Genomic DNA, 9,157 nt, shown 5'->3' with positions numbered 1-9,157 from the left:
TCGATATTTTGTATTTATTTTAATGAAAATGATAGATACAGATAGTACTTCATAATTTATAACAATTGTTTTCTATTTGTTAATAATATTAATCAACTACTAGTGTTTAATGATTAATTAATTAATAAGTAAGTAAGCCATTAATATATTTATAAAAATGTTGATCAAAAGGTTTTAGGTGATGTAGAACTTGATTTAGTGAAGAATGTTTTGGTTACATAAGGTTGTCCGAGTAACCAATTCACTATGTACTGAATATATTGTATACCCTTGAGAGAGCATTGCAAGGGTGTATTCTTTTCATCAGTGATGTGAAAAATAGTTGGAATAGAAGAAAATAAAAAGCACATTTGTTATAGATTTTTCATCTTACCAATATATCATTTGTAATAACTGATCGAGTAAGAAAAAAATCATCAAAAATACAAGAGTCAAGAAACAAAAAAAATCAATAAAATTATCTGCAGTCTTCAAATTAAGCGAAAATTAATTAAGAAATTTTAATATTTTTTTCATTGACCATTCTGACAATTTATTATTTTAATATATTTAAAGTCATAAAATTTATGTGTAAATAGATATTTACGTCTAGTGATGTGTAGACAAACTGATAAGATAACCTTGTATCATATAAACCCTTTTCATTTAGTTTTAATGATTAAAAAAAATTGTTGTTAAAAAGCTTTTAGGGATCTCCATTAATGTATATTTAAGTTAAATTCTTGTATTATTTTTTTTACATATAGTATACCTTCAAAAATTGTCATTGTAAAATACAAATATGATACTAAATATTTTATTCTAATTTAGTATATGAATAAATATTTTTAAAATATAGAATGTATAATTGAATATTAATTACAAAATCCACAATCCGCGAATCTTTTCAAACTGAACTAACCATCTTAAGAATTTCTAATTTAATGTAAATACTGTAAAATATATTATAGATAGTATGGGGTCACAGTTAATCACAACTTTTATTAAGAAAACCTTAAAATATTATCTAGATAAAATTCTTGATTCTATAGTTTTTTATATTCTATAATAATAATTTTATAAATATTCCATATATAGTCGATGGAACAATTACAACTGATTATTTTTATATTTCAATATGAGGCTTTTCAAGTATGAGGAATTTTAAATATAGTACTAGAGTATTTTGTTAAAATATTATTATATTAATTTTTGTTTAATGGAAAACTCTATAGAATGCTATTTTTTATTTATCTATGTTGATGTCATGAATATCTATTTCCAATAATTTTATCTTAAGTATGGCAGAGTATGAAATGTATTCTTTTCCTAAAAATTATTGGAAAACTGACCTCCCTTTTTCTATGCTAGTTGGAGTGTAATAACTTCATTGAGTAAGCAAGAAAAAAAACTATTTTTCTAGAAATGTGAAATAAAATTAGTATTCAGAAGCAGGGTATTGATAGTTTTATATAAATACATATAAATAAATTGATAGATAGACAAATAGATAACTTACATTATGCTTGACTGCAGATCCGATCCTTCGAAATGATGGTCACAGAAACTCTTCTTCAAACCAGTTTGCTACAAACATACGAATAAACCCGCGGATTCCTCGAAAAATCTGCAAGCCGCCTAAAATAAAGCGGGAACACTGCTTGGGTAAAGTAGTTAGTATACGAGTCTCAGTGAGTACAATTTAGTGTTAATGTCAAATTAAAAATAGCTGAATTTTAACTGTAAAACAGAAGGGATGTTTTCCACTGTTGGCGAGGTAATTACTTATTATGTAAATTGTTCCTTCAAGTTAGTTATTAAAAAGTATGTAAATTTAGAAATTATGTGTGATGAATAGGTTTTCTTGATAATATTACATTGTTTATACAATTACATATATTTCAATGGTATGTGGTATACTTCAAATGCTTTAGAGAGGAGGACAGATGCAAGAATTTTCGCACGGGTAAACTAGTCAGTAAATAACACAACGAAAATTGTATGAGATTTTTCCACGTCTAACAAGGTTATAATTACTTCTTCTTTTCAATTTACGGTTTTCATCTCACAAACTAGAACAAAATGGTGGCAGGTGAGTGATGTTTTTTCCTAATAAATTAGTTGATTACTCTTCGACAAAAAAGTACCGATACTTAAATTTTTATTTATTATTTTATTTCCTATTAGGCATGTTAGTTTCCCAAGGTGAGTGAAACAAATCTTCCGTATAAGCAATTAAAATTAATTTAAATTATATATTATTATTGCCTCAATTTATTGACACCTAATGGACAGTTGAAACAAATTGAATCAACAAAGTTGTCTACTTAAAGTAGACAAAATTCTGAAAACCACAAATAAAGAATTTCACGAAATTCTATACTTTTAATTTCTTGTTTTTTACTTCCTGATACAGTTATATTGTTTTTGTAATAATCTAAAACCTTAGGGCATCTTAATAAAACACTTAATTATTTTACCCGGAAGTCAGGTAACGAATAACATGAACGTCTTTTGTTTCCACTGTTACTAGAATCCAAGAACCTCAAGACAGATGTATTGTCTATATTTTGTTTCATCCGAAACGTGTATTTCCATATTTTGCTGCCTTAGCTTGTAATTTAATTTTTAGCAGGTCTATGTTAATCGAAAGATTTTCGATCAGCTCTCTTAGTTCTCAGTTTCCTTGCGTTAAAACATATTATTTATTCACAATTTTATTTATCAATTGTACTCCAAACTTTGGCCCTCATAGGTAAAATTAAGTTGTTTGATAGGTGATGCACCAGTAATATACACTAACAGAAAATTACGGTATTTAAAACTGCCTAATCTAGTAACGCGGCTCCGACAAGTAATAAATTCCTTTTGAAAGGTGATCAACAAACGTCGCATGACATAACAAGTTCACGTTTTCGGATATCTGAAGATCGAGAAACTTTACATCTGGGATTTGTTAATTTGACAGAGATATGTGTTTATATTAGAAGAGAAAGTACCTAAATTTACATTGCATTAGGTTTGATGGTAGCCCAAATAAAATTCTATAATACCTTATATGTGTAAAAAAATAAAAATGCCATTTCTTTGATCAGATTTTTACAGACGTTTCATTGCAGCTTAAATTAAGCTTATGCTAATTCTTAAAAAAAAAAAAAAAAAAAAATTAGAAGTAAGAAACGTTACATATTTTGGTCCCAAATTTCGGCTTAAACATTCTGTGAACCAATTTTGACTATCTTAACTATCGTGGAGTTTTAAGTATCGTGCCATATTTGTGTGAATTTGTCTCAATATAACTATATGTTCAAAACAAAAACATGTTTTGATTTCTCTCATATCTTGGATATGTTTTTCCAAGTGTTATTACAAATAAATTAATATTATTACCAATTTAACTCTTTGGAATCAAGTTCACAAAAAAAAGATTAATAATTTTTTGAAACTGCTATTTCTTTTATTTGAAAATGTAGTCATGCTACGTTACTTCTTCAAAAGAAAAAATAAAGTTTGTAAACCTTTCCTTATCAAAATTAGGTATTTCTCATTTTTACTATAAAATGTGCTCAACTAGAGAATGTGAGTTAGACCCTTCATAATTCTGAACATTGATTTTTGATTGATGGTAAGGCCGCGGTCTTGGATCTTTTCTGAAAATTACTTGTAATATTTCTTCTTCTTTGTGATATTCAACGTGGAGTTATCTCGATCGACCCTAGGCATCCTGGCTGTTTCGGTCACTGGCCAACGCCTGCTTAATATTTATTAACTACTATTATGTGATCAGTAGATGTAATATTTCAGAAAACCTATATCTCATAAAGCTTCTTAAGCATATTAAGTATGTATTTTATATAATCAGTTGAGGAATGTTATTTCAACACAGGTATACAATTTTTCACGAAATTTCCCTGAAAATCGTTATTGTATTTCAGCCATCTATTACATTTTCAGATTTTGATCTATTATCATTAAATAAATGAGTGAGCCCAAGATGCATAAATATTTTAAAGTAGAAGTTTAGAGTGTAAAAGTAATTCATTTTTTATTTTTTTATTTATTTTTTTACATCTGAGGCCCACTAATTTATTTACCATAATGATAATAAGTTAAAATCTGGAAATGTAATTAAGGGCTGAAATACTATAATATTATAATTAGAATTGTCGAAAATTTCGAAATGGGCTGATGTGTATATGACGATTTTCATGTTTGACAATATCTTTATCTTATGGGAGTCAACTATAAACTTGAATTTCTTAAGATATTCTAATACATAATATTACTGTTAATAAAATAAAAATGAATCGAGACAACATTTTGAAGTTACATGTTGTTCACAGCAATGTGATTTGTAGTTTCGAAATAGAAATTAAATGGAAAATACAATAAGGGGGAATATTACGAATGTGGAAAATTTCTAAATCGAGTTTTCAACGAAAATACACGTATTAAGGTCTTTTTGGTTCAAATAACCATTTAATTTTTTTTAAAGATTTTCATGAAAACGCCTTTTGATTAAAATCGGTATATCAATGGAAAGGTCTTTTTTTCATAGCCCCTATAGAAAATTATTTTGATTAACATATACATAATAAGAAAGAATATATACTTTTTTGCTTGTATCTCCTTTTTCTGTAGAGGGTCTACATTTTAGGAGTCTAGTGTTAATGGTTTTGCAGTGTGGGTTGCATGACTGTTAAACGTGTTGGGGAACACATCCCTAATGAAGTGGAAGAATGGTCTTTAATGGATTACTATATTTAAACACATACAAAGCACACTTGGTTGCGAGGGTTAGTTATTTGGACTCAAGGTACCTCAATACCTGTATTTCCGTCTAAAACTCGAATTCGAAATTTTACACGATCATAATTCTTCCTCTTGCAATAATGTTTATACATAGGTAAGTGAAAGAAATAGAGAGAGACTTGAAGAGCCGAGAGCGCCTGATCTATTTTTAAAACTAACATTGTTAAATTATTAAACAGCTTTGTTAGCTTTTATTAAACAGTCGAATACTAACGGAAACAAAGCTGACATTCGTTTCTGAAACCCCAAGAAATCCCTAAAACTCTGAATATCCGTAATAACAGAATATTTAAAATAACTTTGTTTAAAATATTGACTTTGACTGCGTGCACCTTTGCATAGTTTTTGTTTATAATTGTATGTATTGAAAACAACTCTCTTCTTAGCTTCTTTCTTACCACGCCAGCCATTTATCCTCTTCGTATGTTACAGTAGTGCCGGGGCCCGAAGCTTAAAATCCTGCTTTCTGAGCATACATCTGCAAATAATTTTTACAAAAATTATCTCTCAAAATTAAGACGGAAACACATTTTTGACGGTTCTAAAACTCTTACGTAATAATTAGGCTGCGCAAAATGTTAGTAGACTATCAATTCCAATTGTTCCTTGAGCTCCAATAGCTGATCTGTCTATAACCAGAAAGCTTACACGTTCGCCGAATTATTAAATTATGGTACACATTCGACGCATAATTTAATTTCAATTTAATATTATTTATTTTGTTTTATTATATGTATATACATTTTCACCCGGATTTATGATTGGGAATTATAAGTGAAAACCGAAAGAAAAAAATGTCAAATTCGTTACTTCATATCACTTATCAGCTGATTATTAAGTTTTATGACAGCGAAAAATGCGTTTACGTTGTAAGCTTAGACAAAAATTTAAAAAAAAAAATGTCTTTTTTTGTTTAAAATTTACAATATACTACTTTACCTAACAATGGAATTATGGTGCTCATTCGACATAGAGTTTAGTCCTGTTTCATTTATTAAACCTTAAATTTTTCAATACGATGAATTATTTAGGAGTTACTAGTAACAAAGTTCTAATATGTAAAATTATTAAATCAATTACTAACGGTTTTAGAACCTCCAGAAATACTTGCCTGTGTTAGTATGATATTAACCAATTATTTGCTGATGTATGTTCCATGATCTGGATTTTGCGCTTCGTACTCTAATACTATATAGTACAAGAGCCCAAGAGGAGAAAAAAGGCAGTTATCTCACCCCAATTTTTGATAATTTTAATGAAAACTATGTATAATTACTAGTCAAAATTGATGAGTCTGCCAAGTATAGGTAGGGGGAATAAAAAATTGCGGCTGTTTCAAAGCGATAAAAAAAGACTAATTTTTCATTCGGAGCTCTACATCTTAAAAAGTAGGAACAACACAAGAAACCATATGAGAACGTAATTTAAAGAAGAGTAAATTTGCTAAAATATGAGCACTAATAGAGCTATTTCTATTAAATAGTTTTCGAGATATAGCTTTTTAAAAAGCAACATTTCATAAAGATGTTGTATGAGATGTTCTGAAAGGTCAGTAGTTAGTGAATTTATTTTGAATGATCTATATCACAAAAACCATTTGACTTACAGATGTCTATTAGCACTCAAATTAAAGCTAGTTTATTGAGCTATAAAGTAGTTTATGATGTTTAAATGTGCTAAAAGAAATTGATTTATAGTTGTTCGGACAAATTTTCATTTGCCACATTTATAGTCATATGTGAATATCATAAAAACTATAAATTTAACTAGCTTTAATTGGAACGCTGGCAGACACCTGTACGTCCAATGGTTTCTGAAATGAAGTTTTTCATTAATCAAACTTATTGTCCGAACTACTATAAATCAATTTATTTTAGCAAACATCATAAAAACTATAATTCCTACGAAAGTAAATGTCATAAACTCCTTTATAGTCCATTAAACTAGCTTTAATTTGACTGCTAATTAATCTGTTCGTCACATTGTTCCTGAGATATAGATTTCTCAAAATAAATTAACTAACTACTAATCTTTCAGTAGATTTTTAAGAAATTTTGCTTTTTTAAAAAGTTATATCTCGAGAACTATTGGACGTAAATATCTCTTTTAGGGCTAATATTTCAGAAAATTTACTCTTCTTTAAATAATGTTCTCTTAGATTTTCTAGTTTTGTTGGTAGTTTTTAAGATATAGAGCTCCGAATGAATAATCAATGTTTTTTAAGGTTTTGAAACAGCCGCCATTTTTTAATCCCCCTACCTATACTTGGCAGACTCATAAATTTTGGCTAGTAATTATACATAGTTAATAAATTATACATTAAAGTAATAAAAAATTGGGGTGAGATAACTGCCTTTTTTTATACTAATAAGATCGGTTTTATTTTAGATGACTTAAAATCATGGTAGAATTGCCATTGGGTTCCATACATTATTGTCCATGAATTTTATTGGGTTATTTTTCCATATCTACCTTGTATTGATTAGCAAGTTTGTGATCAAGTCCTTTCCTGAACTTGATACAAAACGGCGCCGATGGTTGAGTTGGCCCCCCTGCGGGGTCCTCCAACAAGTTGCCCTCAGATGAGGCTGTGGGAACATCAAGAAGAGATCTCGGGCCAGCCGCGAGTGGAGGGGGTTGTGGAGCTTCAGTCGGCTCCCCAGCATTCATGGAACAGCACTCAATAGAAGACTTGGACATCATCAAGACCATCGGTCAGTAACGATATATTTTATATTTTATTTATATTTGTTCGATATCATATACGTTTTTCATGTAGGAGCTTTAGTGTTTTATCATTCAAGATGAGTTGAAAAAGTCAATGTTTACCAAAATATTTAGATACAATTACAAAGATTTTTTAAATGATTTTCATTATATTCTTTATTTTTTATTTTACTGGAGTAACATTACAAAAAAGAAGTATACGTAGTTTAAGTCTTAATGTAAAGTTACTTGGATATGCAGTATGATAACAACAAAACAAAGAGATAAGAATAGTCTTCCTGGCATTGTACAATATATGTTCAAAACATTCAAGTAGATATCAAAATAAGCAGAGTTGTGTGTATTTACATTATTAAGCCATAGCTAGTGGATTTAGGTAAATGTTTAATGCTCTCTGAAGAAATATTATTATCGATAACTTCTTCATTCTTTATGGTTCGTTAAATTTACATTTGTATAGCTAGTGAAGTGTAGCAAATAGTTATCAGTCGTATGATATCCTAAATTTAACTTAAATATATAGCAGAATTATTAAATTTAGCGTAGTAGAACAATGTTTACTTTAGATTTCTGTACTCGCATTACTTTATATCCTTAAATAAGTATTAAATCAAATAATATATGGCAGTTGCGCTTAAAAGTATTCGAAACTATTCCAAAGAACCTCTCAACAAGTTCTTATACAAGGCTTCTTCTGATGTTAGATGATGACCATGTGCAAATATTTGTATTATCTGCTACGAAATAAATCATGGCACTATAAGACAAAGAATAAAAAGATTTGGAGAATTTCAATGTGGAATTAGGTTTTGCTTAACCGAAATGATAATTTCTTCTTGTTCATATTTCAATAGTAATATGTATTATGTATAACTATTATACAGTATTATATATGTTTCTTGATGTTTTGACAATGAGGCATGGTGTAGTAATACGTATGTGTGTACGTATTAGAGTTAGATAATCACGAACGGTGAACATTGAAATCATTTCTTTCCACTACTTATCGATTACCAGTCTTCAATGTTAATCCGCAAAATGATTAAGACATTTAGATTTCCATAATATAATTAAGTAATTAAATTATAATACAACGACCTAAAAATACTCACTTCAGTGCTTCCGTTTATCCCACAAATATTATTTATAAGGTTAAGAATATTTGAACTATGTAAATATTTCCATTACTCAATTCCCAAACAAACCTATCCCACCACTCTCTAATATATTACTTTCACCTATATGTTGAATATATAGTAAAGGAAAGTATTGCGATCGTACAAAATTTCGAATTCGAGTTTTCGACGGAAATACATGTTTTGAGATAGACTGACAGGAAGTGCCACTTAATAGATTCGATTTATGACATTTTGTAGATTTCTTCCAAAACGGCTCATACGATTTTAATTAAAATTGGTGAATGAATGGAAAATTAAGCGGTCTTTAATATTAGGTAGGTTTTATCCTAATTAAAATAGTCTGAAAGAGCTTAAATGCCGAATTTTCGAATACTTTTCCTTTTATTCTGAAATATTGTTTGTTTATTCAGAAATTAAGGCTTAAAACCTACTGGTCATCAACGCCAATATTTTATTCATGTATGCATTTAGTCTTCAATTATATAAATAAAATAAACATT

This window comes from Halyomorpha halys, unplaced genomic scaffold (genome assembly GCF_000696795.3).
Source record: "Halyomorpha halys isolate HHAL.00 unplaced genomic scaffold, Hhal_1.1 Scaffold1782.1, whole genome shotgun sequence".
NCBI classification, from domain to species: Eukaryota; Metazoa; Arthropoda; class Insecta; order Hemiptera; family Pentatomidae; genus Halyomorpha; species Halyomorpha halys.
This window is presented reverse-complemented; position numbering follows the sequence as displayed.